Source organism: Cryptomeria japonica, chromosome 6, assembly GCF_030272615.1.
Source record: "Cryptomeria japonica chromosome 6, Sugi_1.0, whole genome shotgun sequence".
Taxonomy (NCBI): domain Eukaryota; kingdom Viridiplantae; phylum Streptophyta; class Pinopsida; order Cupressales; family Cupressaceae; genus Cryptomeria; species Cryptomeria japonica.
In genome coordinates this window covers 268,395,602-268,410,089 of record NC_081410.1, presented here as the reverse complement: position 1 = coordinate 268,410,089, position 14,488 = coordinate 268,395,602, and positions in this window count along the sequence as shown.

Genomic DNA, 14,488 nt, shown 5'->3' with positions numbered 1-14,488 from the left:
CCACGATATAGGTATCATGGTGCTGCTACATCCACAACACAAGTGTTGTGGTGCAATAACCACGATACTTATATCGTGGATGTTGCACTCCATGATATGTATCATGGAGCAGCAACCACGATATGCATCGTGGGTGATGTCTCCACAATACATGCCCAACAACAAACAAAAAGGGGGCAGAAGGTGAGTGTATTACTTGTAAAAAAAGAGGTAGGGTATGGGGCAACAATATTCGAGCAATAGAGGTTGCAGCAATTCAATTCACAAACCCATCAAATATGGGTATTATGAAATGCAGACAACCCCAAACCCTAACGGATATAACCAAATTGTCATTCTAAAATTATGAACAATTAAAACTAGGAATTCATAGAGTTCACAAACTGTATTACCACAATACTTACATTGAAATAACTGGAAACACACAACTAAAACAAAATTCCCCATATTCCTTATTAAATTTCAAATCACATTACAAGAATTAAATTCTACATTCCCTTCGAAACAAAGCCAGACACGGAGAAAGCACACAAGTTTTAAATCTGAAACAAAAAGGAAAGAAGGGATAAAATAAAACCAACCTCTTCCCTAAGTGATACAAGAGAACCTTTGGTAGAAGAATCCTGCTCACTCCTTCTAGTAGTAGCTTCGACCAAAATCCAAAAGCAAACTTGCAGACAAAAAACACCCAAATTGCCAAAGTGCCAGCAGAGAAAATAAGTGCAAGAGAAGCCAAATGAAATTCATGACAAGCATATAAAAGCCAAAGAGAAAAAAATGAAAAACCCTAGCCTTCTAATCCACCAATGAAAATATTTGAAATATTTTCCCTCTACAACTATGACATTAATAAACTTATATATATATATATATATATATATATATATCATTATCAAAATAATCAAAACATTATTAAAGCATTATAATCTAACGAGTAGGGTATTTATTTATTTATTTATTGATTGGTAAAAAGCCAAAGGCTGAATAGTTTTTATTAATTAAAGAAAATGATTACAAGCTCCATTCAGTGTGGGCACTGGTAGGAAATAATGGAGGAAGAAAACCTCTGGTCTTTCCCAAATCCCATAGGATCAGAATCTAATGATACCCAAAAACATGAAAGAGAAACAGATACAATGGCCCTTGGGAAATCCCATTTGGTTAGGGTTGCATGACTGAGAGATATCAATCTAGAAATCTAGAAGTTCTGGAAGAGCTGCTTCAGCCTAAAAATGATAACCGCTTCACCTATAATAGCCAGAATCACCTCCTCAGAAGCAGGTTACAAATAATCTGCAAAAGATCTTTCGACCAAGATTAGTGTCAGAGAAAACACTACAGAGCATGAATAAGAGAGCTATGACAAGAAACTCCCTAAATGAGGAATGAAGCACCGGAAACCTAAAACCTCAAGGGGAGGGCTCTGCAAGGCTAATCGTGACCAAACTTGCATAAAAACCACTAGGCTAATCCTACAGCAAGCACTTAATGATAATTTAACCTAGAAAAACCTCACAACAAGTAGTGCCAAACCTTCATAATAAATCTGCAACATCCTTAGAGACTATAGGAGATGTTAAGAATAAAAGCTCATGTCATACAAAGCTAAAGACCCAGCATCGATTTAAAGGAAGAAGCTCACATAATCACCATAGAAGCTTACAATAGCAAATAAGGACAATCACCTTATTGAGTCATTTGATAACTATTCAAAAGAAAGCAAGGCCAATCTCTTCTTGGACAAAACTAGACAGAAACCACAATTCAATTATATAAGAAATTTTGCTAGTTCAACCCCATCTCCAAAAAAACTAAATTATATATCTATATATATATATATATATATATATTTATCTATATGAGTATATATATGTATGTGAATATATATATACATATCTATAATACAAAATCAAGTTAAATTTAAATTTATCAACTTGTTAAAAGCTTAGAACAAGCATAAATGAGCTATCAGACATCAAGGCCATCAATTTATCTAGGATAAGAAAATTACTGCAAGAAAAAATGATAATCTTTATCACAACTATGTTCAAAAAACTAAGTCTGACTTTTGAGGGAATATACCAACTTAAGGAAAAGAAGGAGAACTATAGTTTCAAGCGAAATAACTGCCTTTATAGTCATATGTTTAAAAAAAGTATTAACTAGTCTAAGACAAAAGCAAACTATAAGCACTTACGAGACTAAAGGAGGTGAGAGGCTTGAAATAAAGATGCGCCTCTCTAACGAGACCGACCTCTCCCAACCTACTCCTATGGGGCCTTTTCTCCAGAGTTGGCTAGTAAATTAGCACGGGGGAAAGCAGGGGAGGGAGGAATTGCCACATCCTCCAGAACCACTACAATACTCTCAACTTCTAGATAGTTAGAAAACCATCTGTTGCACATCGGCTTCTTAGTCTGCAGTAGCCACATAAGGAAGAAGAGATTCCTCTGCCTAATGGGGCTATAGGCTTCATATGCTATTGGGTCCTCTATTGACAAAATTGGGTATCTCGGCACCAGATTATTCATCCTAATGAGAATATCATAGTCATGAGGCTTCGGAACAGAGAGCTCTTCATCGATATTGACCACCACCCTCTCCAGTTCACCAAGAAATTCCTTCTTAAAGACCCTTTTACAGAGTTTCATAACCACATTCTTGTCATTCTCAAAATGCATAGCTACTGCCAAGAACATTGCAACAATATCTGAATTGGCTCTAGTGCGGTCTTCATTCATAATATAGTCATTCCCAAGGGTTTTTCAGAATTGCCTTGATGACTAGAGGGTTCAGATGGACCAAGATGCCTTTCAATCTCTCCTCCTTAATTTCACCTATGAAAGCCATTTGCCACTTGAGCCCTATTAGTCTTAGCTACGTATCCATCAGAGCTATTTGAAAAAACCTATAAGCTGAAATCCAGGTAGAACAAACTTAAATAGAGCTAGAGTTAAATGTATCAAGAAATACAACTCATCTTACCATAAAGGGATGATAGATACTGATGGGTGGCAGAGATCAGAGGGTCAAGATATGATGAAAGCAATCTCCACGATCACGGTAATTATTACCGCCACCTTTACAATAACAAACTATTAAGCAATTTCTTGCAAAACATAGAAAGGGAGTCACATCAACATCATAAGAATTCCATCTAGGAGGTACTAATTGAGGGAAGTTTCTGACAAGAAATATCCCGTAAAAGGAATCGACTACCTCTAAAAAATGGCTAAAAAGCCATAGGTAAATATGAGCTAAATCAATTCTAAAAATAGAATAATAATGTAGATAAAGCTAACTATAGAAACACCATAATCTCTTATTCCTATTAATATACAATATATCTATATGAATATTAATACATATACATCCATGCATGTATATATCTATATATATATAATTAATTGTATACATGCATGTCTATATATATATGCATATCCATATATACATATTTATATTAATAGAAATAAAATCTTTTAAGTCCCCTTAGAGATGATCTTTAAAAGATGAATGAAATTAAGCTTTCCACTAAAAGACCAAAGAGCCAAAAAATAAAGCTGGCTCTTGAGGAACTGTAATCTCTTATTCCTACTAGTATACACTATATCGATATGAATATTAATACATATACATCCATGCATATATATATATATATATATATAATTAATTGTGTACATGTATGTCTATATATATATGCATATCCATATATACATATGCATACTAATAGAAATAAAATCTCAAGAGGCTGTTAGAGATGATCTTAAGAAAAAATTAAGCTTTCTATCTAAAAGACTAGAGGGACAAAAACAACTAAAAAAACTGAGAGCTCAAAGACAGGCTTAATAAATTCTTCAATCTGGGGTTAGCCCCTCCTAACTAATGATCTACCCATTAGCTTCAGCATTAGCTAATTCATCTGCTTTGGAGTTTCCTTCTCTGTATATATGGTTGAAGGTCATTTTCTTGAAATATTTAAGGAGACCAAGAGTTCTAGATAAGAGCACATTCAACTTCCAATCATTCAGAGAACCTTTCCTAAGGCCATTGATAATAATGGCCAAGTCTCCTTCAATGGCTAGTTTGCGGATACCTCTATTTTGACAAAGAAGGAGACCTTCAATTAGGGCTAAGATTTCAACTTTGTTGTTGGATTCAAACCCTATGGGTTTTTCTACCCTAGCCAATTCCCTCCCACCCTCATCATGCAGACAACATCCAATTCCTCTGGAACCTGGATTCCCAAGGGAAGCACCATCGAAGTTTAGTTTAAACCAACCCTTTTTAGGGGCTCGCCACTTGCAGGCCTTTCTCAACTCCTGATTGTTAGAGTTACCAATTCCAATAAAGGGAGTGATCCTCAAATCGAACCACCTCCCCCTCATCTTCTCATCATAGTAGGTCATCTCTGAGAGATTACTAGGATATTTAGAGGTTCTACTATTTAAAGTCTCCACTATTGAGGCTTCTATTTTATTCACCAAAAGAGTCCACTCCATGTTCTGCTCCTTAAAGAGCCTCCTATTGTGTTCCTTCCAGAGTTCCCAAATAACTAAAGAGGGGGCAAGGTGCCAAAGTCCCCCCATAAAGGGATTTCTTAAAAAGGATTGGCCATGCCTGAAACATCCCAAGGATGGTATTGGGAAAGGTAGAGGACCACCCTAATTTGTTGCACAACCACAACCAACACTTAGAGGCATAATTTCAATTGAGAAGGATATGGTCTTTGTCTTCTTCAACCTCTTCACACAAGGGACGTCTGCTAGGGCCTACATATCCCATCTTTCTAAATCTTCTATTGTTAAAATCTTATTTTAGAGGGCTAACCATGAGAATAATCTTGCCTTTGGTAGACACATCTTGTCCCAACACAAGTCTGTAGGGACAGAGGTGGAAGAGGAAAGTTGCTGACTCAGGAGGAGATTGTAACCATCTTTTGAGGTATATTCTCCTGATTTTAACCCATCCCAGACAAGAGAATATGACCCTAAGTTGAAGGTAACCATCCTATTCTTAAGGATGTCTTGAAGCAACAATTTCTCCCTGGCAGGGATGTTTACTTGATTAAGGGATCCCAAGACCAACCCTTAGCTAAGTCCCCCTCAGAAGGCATGATGTAGTCCTTGACATTCCTACCCCACACAGATTCAAGCACTTCTCTAGATGATTCTAGGTTAAATTTTTGTTGAAGGACTGGAAAACCTCCCTAAGAGTCTGACCAGAAGAGGGATTTATCCCCCTTTCCCAGATTCCATGATAATTTGTCTAAGATTATTTTTGTATATTCTAGCATAAAGTTCCATATATGCGAGCCTCTCGGAGGGGAGGAGTCCTTGAAGAGGCTCATATGATCCCTACCATGGAGATATTTATGGTAGAGGATTTGGGCCCACTTAAGATGAGGAGATCTGAACATTCTCCATACTAATTTGGCCCCTAACGCCCTACTCTATACCTTAATGTCCTTAATCCCAATACCCCTTGCTGACTTAGGCCTACAAATCTTGTCCCAAGCCATTAGGGAGATTCATTTCTTCTCTTCCCCCCCTTTCCAAAAGAAATATCTTAGATATTTGATTAGTATTTATTTTTTGGACTGGGGCAGGTTGAAACATGAAAGCTGGTAGATAGGCATAGCAGCTAGAACCGATTTGACTAGAGTAACTTTGCTTGCAGAGGATAGCCACTTACCCTTCAAGGTTCCTACCCTACTTTTAATCTTTTCTACTACTCCATCCCATAGATTAGAATACCCAGAGCCCTTATCCAAAGGCAAGCCTAGATACTTACAGGGAAGGCTTCCTAGACTGAAATTCAAAATACCACAAATGTCTTTTTGTATACTTAACTTAGTGTTAAAAAAGAAGACTTTTGATTTAGCTGAATTGATTTCCTGACCTGAAGCTATTGAGTAAGAGTCCAAGATTTTCTTAAAATCCCGAGCCTCACCTATATTGCTAATCCCATATAGCATAGTGTCATCCACAAATTGCCGATGCGTTATAGGGTCAAGGTTGCTAGTGATTCTAATACCCGACACCTGACTATTCTCCCTGGCCTTAGAAATCAATCTCCCCAAGGCTTCAACCATAATAATGAAGAGAAAAGGGGATAGAGGATCTCCCTGCTGCAAACCCTTAGAGGAACTAAAAAATCCTTCAGGAGTGCCATTAACCAATACTGAGAATTTAGGTGTAGAGATACATTCAAAAATCAAATTAATCTAGATATGGGGAAAACCAAAAGCTTCTTAGCATCTGCATAGAAATCTCCAATTCGCCTTATCATATGCTTTCCTAATGTCAATATTTAAGAGCATACTAGGATTGCCATTCTTCTAGACAGAGTGGATAGCCTCTTGAGCTATAATAACCCCATCATAAATACATCTTCTAGGAACAAAACCCGTCTGTTCCTCACTAATCAATAGGGAAAGGAGTTTCTAAAGCCTATTAGCTAGAGTTTTAGAAACAAATTTATAGATAGTATTTCACAAGACAATGGGTCGAAACTCATCAAAATGCTCAGGTTTATCCTTTTTAGAGATAAGGGCCAAAAAAGTATTTTTAATTTCTTTGAGGATATTACCCGAGTTCCTCATTCCTTCCAAAGCTATCATTACTTCCTCACCTAAGAAGGGCCAACATTTATGAAAGAAACTAGTCGGAAAGCCATCCGACCCAGGGGATTTATCTGAGCTCATCTGCATAAGAGTTGCTTCTACTTCTACTAAAGAAAATTTAGTAGTAAGAGAATTAGTTTGGTTTTTACTTAGAAGCTTTGGGATACACTTGATAAACTTGTCCTGGATAGAGCCATGAGGGCTCTAATCAGAATTGAGGATAAGAGAAAAGAAGTCTACAACCTCTGTCGCAATGGATTTTAGGATTAGCCACCTCAGAGCCATCACTTAACTTAATCTTGGAGATATGATTTATAAATCTTCTCATCCTCACACCATTGTGGAAGAATTTGGTGTTCTTATCACCCTCTTCTAGCCACGTCTCTCTAGATTTTTGTTTTCAGAAGGCTTCTTCTTTGGCAAGAATTGATTCATGATCAACAAGGAGTTTCTTTTCTCTAAGAAACAGGGTCTCATCCATCCCATGTCTTAACACTTTCTCATTAACTTCTACCAACTTAGATTCCACTTAGGCTTTATTGTGAAAAAAATTGCCAAAGTGTTCTTTATTCCAATGAATGAGCTTCTGCTTAATAATCTTAAGTTTGTTAAGAATATTAAAGATCCCAGACCTAGAGACCTTAGCCACATTCTACCACTCCTTTAGAAGCTCAAGGATGTTATCATCTTTCAACCACATATTTTGGAATTTAAAAGGGCATCTTTTTGGACCAGCCTCACCCTGAATGTCAAGTTGAATAGGAAAGTGATCCGATCCTGAGAAAGGTAGAATAGAGGCATCCAAGGTATAGGTAAAGTTGATGAGACTTCCCAAAACAAATAATCTATCGAGTTTCTTAGCAATGTTACTAAATCCTAACCTACGATTGTTCCAGGTAAAGGCTTCCTTAACCATAAAAATCTCACTCATGCCACTACGATGGATCCAATTTGCTAAGTCAAGAGAAGCATGAGCATTTATACCTAAGCCTCCTCGCTTCTCATGCTGATGCAAAATTGCACTGAAGTCCCCACCTAAGATACATATCTGATTAAGGGTATTTGTGAAATTCTCAATTTCTTCCCATACTCTTTTTTTATCCTCATTAAGGATAGGCCCATACACGTTAATAATCACAAAATCTAGATTATTTTTGAGGCTAGTTACCCTCCCGCTCATCCAATTATTGTGAGATTCCATAAATGTAAAAAGGATACTGAGTGGATCCCAAATTATAGCAAGTCCTCCAGAGGTCCCATTGGTTGGTGCTCCTGTAATCTATCTAAAGCCTACTCGCTTGCCAAAAGAGACTAAATCTCCGTTCCCTAATTTAGTCTCCTGTAATAGAGCTAATTCTAGACTGAAAGAGTATTGACATTACTTGACTAACTTCTCTTTGTTAGGGGCATTTAAACCCCTAACATTCCATGACATAACTTTCATGGTGCCTTGGGAAGGACCTTCCCTTCCCTGCATGAAATATGTACGTGAGTTTAACCTGACATTCTGCTAAACCATCATTGGCTCTTAGCTCCGATAAGGATTTCCTACCTCTCTTTTTGCAAGACTTGGCACAATCTAGAGTAGATTTATCAAATATCCAGAGTTCAATGCCTAAGGTTTCATTTTCCTTGTTATCTAAATCTAAAAGAAGTTCCTCCATATCAGAGACCACAGGGGGGGGGGAAGGGCCAAAATTACCTTGCTAGGCAATTTTTTCTGAAGATTAAGTTCTTCCTTATCTTTTATTTCATCCAATAATTTGTCCATGATTTCCTCAGTAACCGAGTCACATAGATAGTTAATAATGTTGTTAACCTCTTCCTCTTTGCGGGCTAGATCCTCCTCTTGATCAACCCTTTCCTCAATATTCTCCCCTTCCTTTAGATGGGGAGAACCATTAAATTTGCTTTGATCATCCAATCTTGTAGCTTGATCTAAGGAAAGAGGTAGAGCTTCCATCTCCCTACCCATCCCATCTTTAAAATCTGGAGAAGGATCACCCTTCTTGACATAGGGTGTCACTGGATTAGCAGGCATGCCTGGCTTTTCCAACAAAGATTCCTCAAGGGGGCAAGGAGAGGAGGGGATCAGTTGATCATCCTTGCTCTGGTCTTCTATAAATTCCCCCTCTTCTATCTCCTCAAGTTGCCTAGGCAGCAAAGAAACTTCCCTAATCACAAACCCTCCTAGCTCCAAATTGAAGCTAATGTCTACCCCTGGAATCTTGCTAGATCTAGATTGAGAAGAGGGGAATTTTGGGGTCAATGTAGGAGTAGGGTCTAAGTCCAGAACTCCTTTGTAAATTTTGGGATACATAAGGAAAGATGACATCCCTTATTTAATTTCAATAGGTTTCAAAGTTTTAACACTAATATCCATGTTAATTATCATTACACAGTTCGAGTATTTACTATTCTTATCACTAAGCTCTACAAATTTACCCAAGTGATTACCTATTTTCCTAATAATTTTGATGTGCATTAATTCTATTGGTAAGTTAGGGATTAAAACCGGTCTATCTATTTTAAAATATTTCAAATTGTTAGGGTTAAAATCCGAATGCCAGTCTAAAAAATTAAAATCAAAACCTTTGAAAGTTGGAGATTTACCTATTAAGAATTCTTCCTTATGTCTTGAATTTCCACAATCAATATACAGAAAAACTTTAGTCAAGATAGCTATACTTACTATCCATGTGAAGGAAGACATAAACCAATCTGCAATAACCTTTGATGGAATTCTGAGTCCCTACCATCTAGCGAAAACCCCAAAAGCTTTACAGGACTGTTGAATCCTCTTAACCAAGTTATCGTTAATCTCTAAAATATTTGCCACATCTAAATTAGGGTTCCTATTTATAACCGGCTCGGCCCCTGAGGGTTTAGGAGGCATCGCAACTATCTTGCTCTAGCCCTCAAAAGCCCTAGGATGGATATCTGCCGATCTTCTGTGATTATTATTTCTTCTTCTTCTAACATTATTGGAGAGAGAGCTAACTTGGGGAGCTAGTTTTATGAAACCTTCCTCAAGATTCTGCAACTGATAAAACCTATTGGAGATGTCTGACTTAGTGTTTCCATGGCATCGGTCATTAACATTCACAACCCTCAGAGAGTTTTTTATAGCTGCCCTGTGTGACCTTCTAGGTTTCACCACTTGCCAATCCGACTGTTCCTGAGGCAGGGGAGCCCTGATCCCCGGATTGCAAACCCTGAGTGCATATTTGGTTCGCTCAAAAAACCACTTATGTTGGGCCAAGTATGGTGCTTTCCACAGTGGAAATTGTGATGGATTCACTCGGTTTTTTCGCTGCATTTTTGCATAACAAATTTTATTTATTTATTACTTACCCTTATTATTTCTATTATTTCCAATTTCTCAAAATATCACTATTATTAAAACAATGTAAATAATCAACCCATAATGATTAAATAAAGATTAAATTTCAACATTAAATAAATAAAGTAATTAAAATAAATAAATAAAGGTTAAAATCGCAAATAAATAAATAAAATCGATAAGGCAAAATAGTTAAATAATTCAATAAATCAAATCACTAAAGACATTAATTATTAAATAAAATCTCAATTAAACATTAATTTAAATTCAATCGCAAGAATAATCATGTAATAAAAAATCGTTAAATCATAATGAATCAAAATAACACTGCCACTAATTAAATCATAAATTATTATTAAATAATTACTAAATCACAATAATTCATTGATCACCAATAATTAAATAAATTAAACACTCAATCCATTCAAAATCAATAAATCATGATTAAATAGATTAAATAATTAATCTATTACTATAGTCAATAAATCACAATTTAAAATAAATTAAATAAGTTAAATAATCAAACTCATCATGCCACATACTCACAAATCACGACGACCGACTCGACATGGCAAAATTCACCAAGACTGACGACAAGTACTCAATGACAACCTAGACCTAGGGTGTGGGTAGGGAACCAACAACATCTTTAAACCACATATTTTCCATCGGGAAGAGACATGCTCACACCTATAAAGCCAAGGGAGCTCGCACCCGATTTCCTGAGAGAAATGAACATCTTAGTACTTGTAACCCTCCAACCACAACGAAAATACATGTATGCATATATATAAATACATACAAGATAGGAAGGTGGAGGGATATCACAATGACACATCCTTCTCGCAATGAGTGATGTGACGTTGATCCCCCATGAAGACAGTCAAACAGTATCCATACAGTGAACATATAAATCATGAAACATCACATCATAAGTAAATAAAACTAGGGTTAGTATATCCATTCCAAAATGAGGCATGATTCATAAAATCTGTCAAAGCACATGATAACCAAAATACCATTACTAACCATCTAGAAATCATAACTACTCATGAGCACAATCAATAACATCAATAGTGTAAGGTCATGTAATGTCTATCATCAAAATCATCATCTGGGAGCATAATAGTCATACACAATATCCATGCATCTCATAAATCAAATCGTATCCATCATATCTATCGCACAAAATAAAGGTTTGATGAAGTAAATCCAAAATGAAACAAGAGTCTACTCAAGAGTGGGCACTACAAAGAAACAAAAATATTTGATAACAATAAATTGTATTCTAATCAAGATGCAAAATATTGATCAACTAGATCATCAAAAAATACATACAATGTAGATGAGCCTTCTTATAAAGGAAAGGCCATATGGATATTTGAGCACACAATCATGACATGTGGCTCAATGAGAAACAAGGGTAGGTAGGAGAATTAGTAAAATATTCCACATAAGGTGGATCACCCAGCGAAGGTGGAATGTAAGAACAAGATAAGACCACAAAAGGTGGAATTTCTCCCACATATATCATCCCTATATGAACACTTCCCTAAGTGTCTCATATCCAAACTACTATGAAATGCATTAACCTAAGTCAAATTAAGTAAGGTGTAATTATATCTTATATGAATAAATAATTATAACAACAAATAGATTTGAAATTGAACTAGTTTTATATTATATTATATATTAGTGGCTTGCCACTTTTGCCAAAAAAAAAAACAAATAGATTTGAAATGCATGGAAATAAATTACAAAAATAAGATGTGTGAAATAAAGAAACTAAAACATAATACTGAGTATACATGAAAAAGGAGATTAAGCTATAGATGGTGATGAAGGGAGGTAAAATTGTGAGGCTTTTGGTGAATGAATTGAATTTCTAAGTGTAGTGATTTTACAAAGAAAGAGGAAAAAAATAAAATTAAAAGAATAGGACAATCCTCCTAATTTTAGAACTCAACAAACAAAGATTTCTTGTATTTAAGACTCAATGACTCCAAGAAACCTAAATGCATTCTGAAAAACACTTATTAAAAAATAGCTATAAGATAATGTGAAAGTTGACTCTTATTGAATATCATTCATCTCTTAATAAAAGGCTATAAACTAAGCATTAAAAGAAAGAAAAGGTCTTGTTTCTACCATTCAAAAGGATTGAAAAGAGCTTGTGAATTTATAAAAGAAGGCTAAAACATAATACTTAGAATACATGAAATAGTAGATTAAGACTGTGACATGCAGCTAAGAGAAAAAATTATAGATGTGCCTGGCATTCAAGCTCTTCACTAAAATGTTGTCATAAATGTTTATCATTTTATCTACAACATTTTAGGTTTGATAGCTTCTACATAATGGACACTATGTTTTCACAATTAATGAGATTCAATTGAGTGGTTTTTGCATGATTGCAAATGAAGGAAACACACGGTATAAGATTTACATATTTGTAGATTAGTTTTCCTCTCCACGAAATGGTATATTGTGAGACTACATTTCTTTATGTTTTTTTACCAAATAGTTTGCACATAATGAATTCTAAAACAAAATAGACAACAATATAAGGTGATAATTATGTAGAGAATTAAAGAACAACATACCTCGTACTTGACTAGTGATATAAGTCAATATCTTTGTAGAAAGTAGGGTTGAATATAGGAATTGTAAAGTAGACAATGATCGAAAAATAAATGAGACCACAAAGGAGAATGAAAATGGCTGTGAAATACTGAGAAAATGGAGAGTGATGAAGAGTAATACCTATTATTTATGCTTTGTAAAGTAGACAATTCTCATAAAAGAAAATAGCACAAAAACAAAAATGAAAATGCACAACAATTTATGCAGAGTGGGGAAGATTAATGCTAATTGTAAGCTTTATGCAACTTTAGAAAATAACTAATTTGAACTCGCAACCATTTTTGAATGCAATCCTTTATGCAACTTTAGAAAATAAATAATTGCTATTAGGAAATAATGCTTTAAACCCACACTCTAATTATTGTTTTTCTACATAGCCCATGTAAGAAAAGCATGGATACAAGCTTAGAAAATCACCATAATACAAAGATCAAATAGACAAGTGGTGCAGGGGCAATTAAAATTTTTGTTGAGTTTGTTTCCAGGATGATGGAATCCTATTCTTAGCTTTTTTATAAGGCCAAGAGGCCATTGAGTGTGTTCTCAAATGATTGTGCTCATAACAACTTTGTAACATTTTCACCAAATCTTGTACACCAATGGCTAGTTGGTTGTTACAATTGGTTGTCAACATGTGTAACTAATCTAAGGATAGTATAAGGCTTGAAAAGGATGATGAGAATTGGTTGTTGAAGATTTGAGGCAAATAGACAAGTTGGATTCTCCATTTGGTGTGTTTTTCTGAGTTATTACCTATTCTTTGAAAGTTTGTAGAGCATGTACGGGTTGATAATTCCAAAAAAGGGGAATGGATTGTTAGTCTGGTCTCTTACCTTCATTTTTCCTTTGGTTTGAAGTCTTGAAGTGTTGTAGTTTGTAAATTATCTTCATTTTGTTGCAGGCGGGTGCAAAAGTCCTAAAAACTAGGGTCTTAAGAGCACAATGGCTCCAACCTAACATTCCATGGTGGATACCCACTCTGAAACCTTGTGGAATGTTAGGTTGCAATGTATTTTATGTTTTTTTTTTTTTTTTTAGATAGGGGAAGCTAAACTAGAGATTTTCCACCATACCCTAGGCTTGGCATGCTGAGTTGGCAAGCATAAGGTAACAAGAGTAACATGCCCTAATTGGGTGAATCCGGTGGATGGAGGTGAAATATGGCTGGATTAGAATTTATTATGGAAGAAAAGACCTAAAAATAACATCATTTCACTCAGGCAATAGGAGTGGTGAAGGTGTTTAAGCAATCACTACTTTTAGGCTTAGGAAGGGGCAATTAGGTTTAGTTAGGCCTATAAGGGTTAGGCATGTTAGCGATAGAACCCACCTCCAATTTTGAAGTATTGTATGTAACCCCAAAAAGGGTGTTTGGAATAGAAATGTGTTCATAGGGTTGTTGAGGAAGATTGGTAGATAATCTCAGAATACCCTGCTGATAGGGCCTACTAGAATTAGGTCTTCTATTAGGCCTAAAAGTGTAGTTTTCTTGTGAAGCTTGGGATCGATAAATACCAAAGCTCTTGGGGGAGAAGTAGGGTTGTAAACCCATAAAAATTCATTCATCCTTGTGTGATTAATTTGAGGAATGAAGATCCTATGGTAGAGGGGTTGAACTCTTAGGTTGAGTGTGAAAGGGAGTTAGCAAACAAGGTCTCCTAAGCAAGAGTATGGAACTCACAAAACAAAAAGTTCTTATCCTAGTCTAAGGACCTTGGGAAGATTAGAGAGGGTAAGTCTAATAGACCCTTGGAGGGTGTGAAGGTGTAGAACCATTGGATGGTTCTTGGAGGACCTTGAGTAGATTCATTGGCAAAACGCCACATAAGAGGTTGAGTTCAATTATCTATACATCAACAAGCCACAAGATAACACAAGAT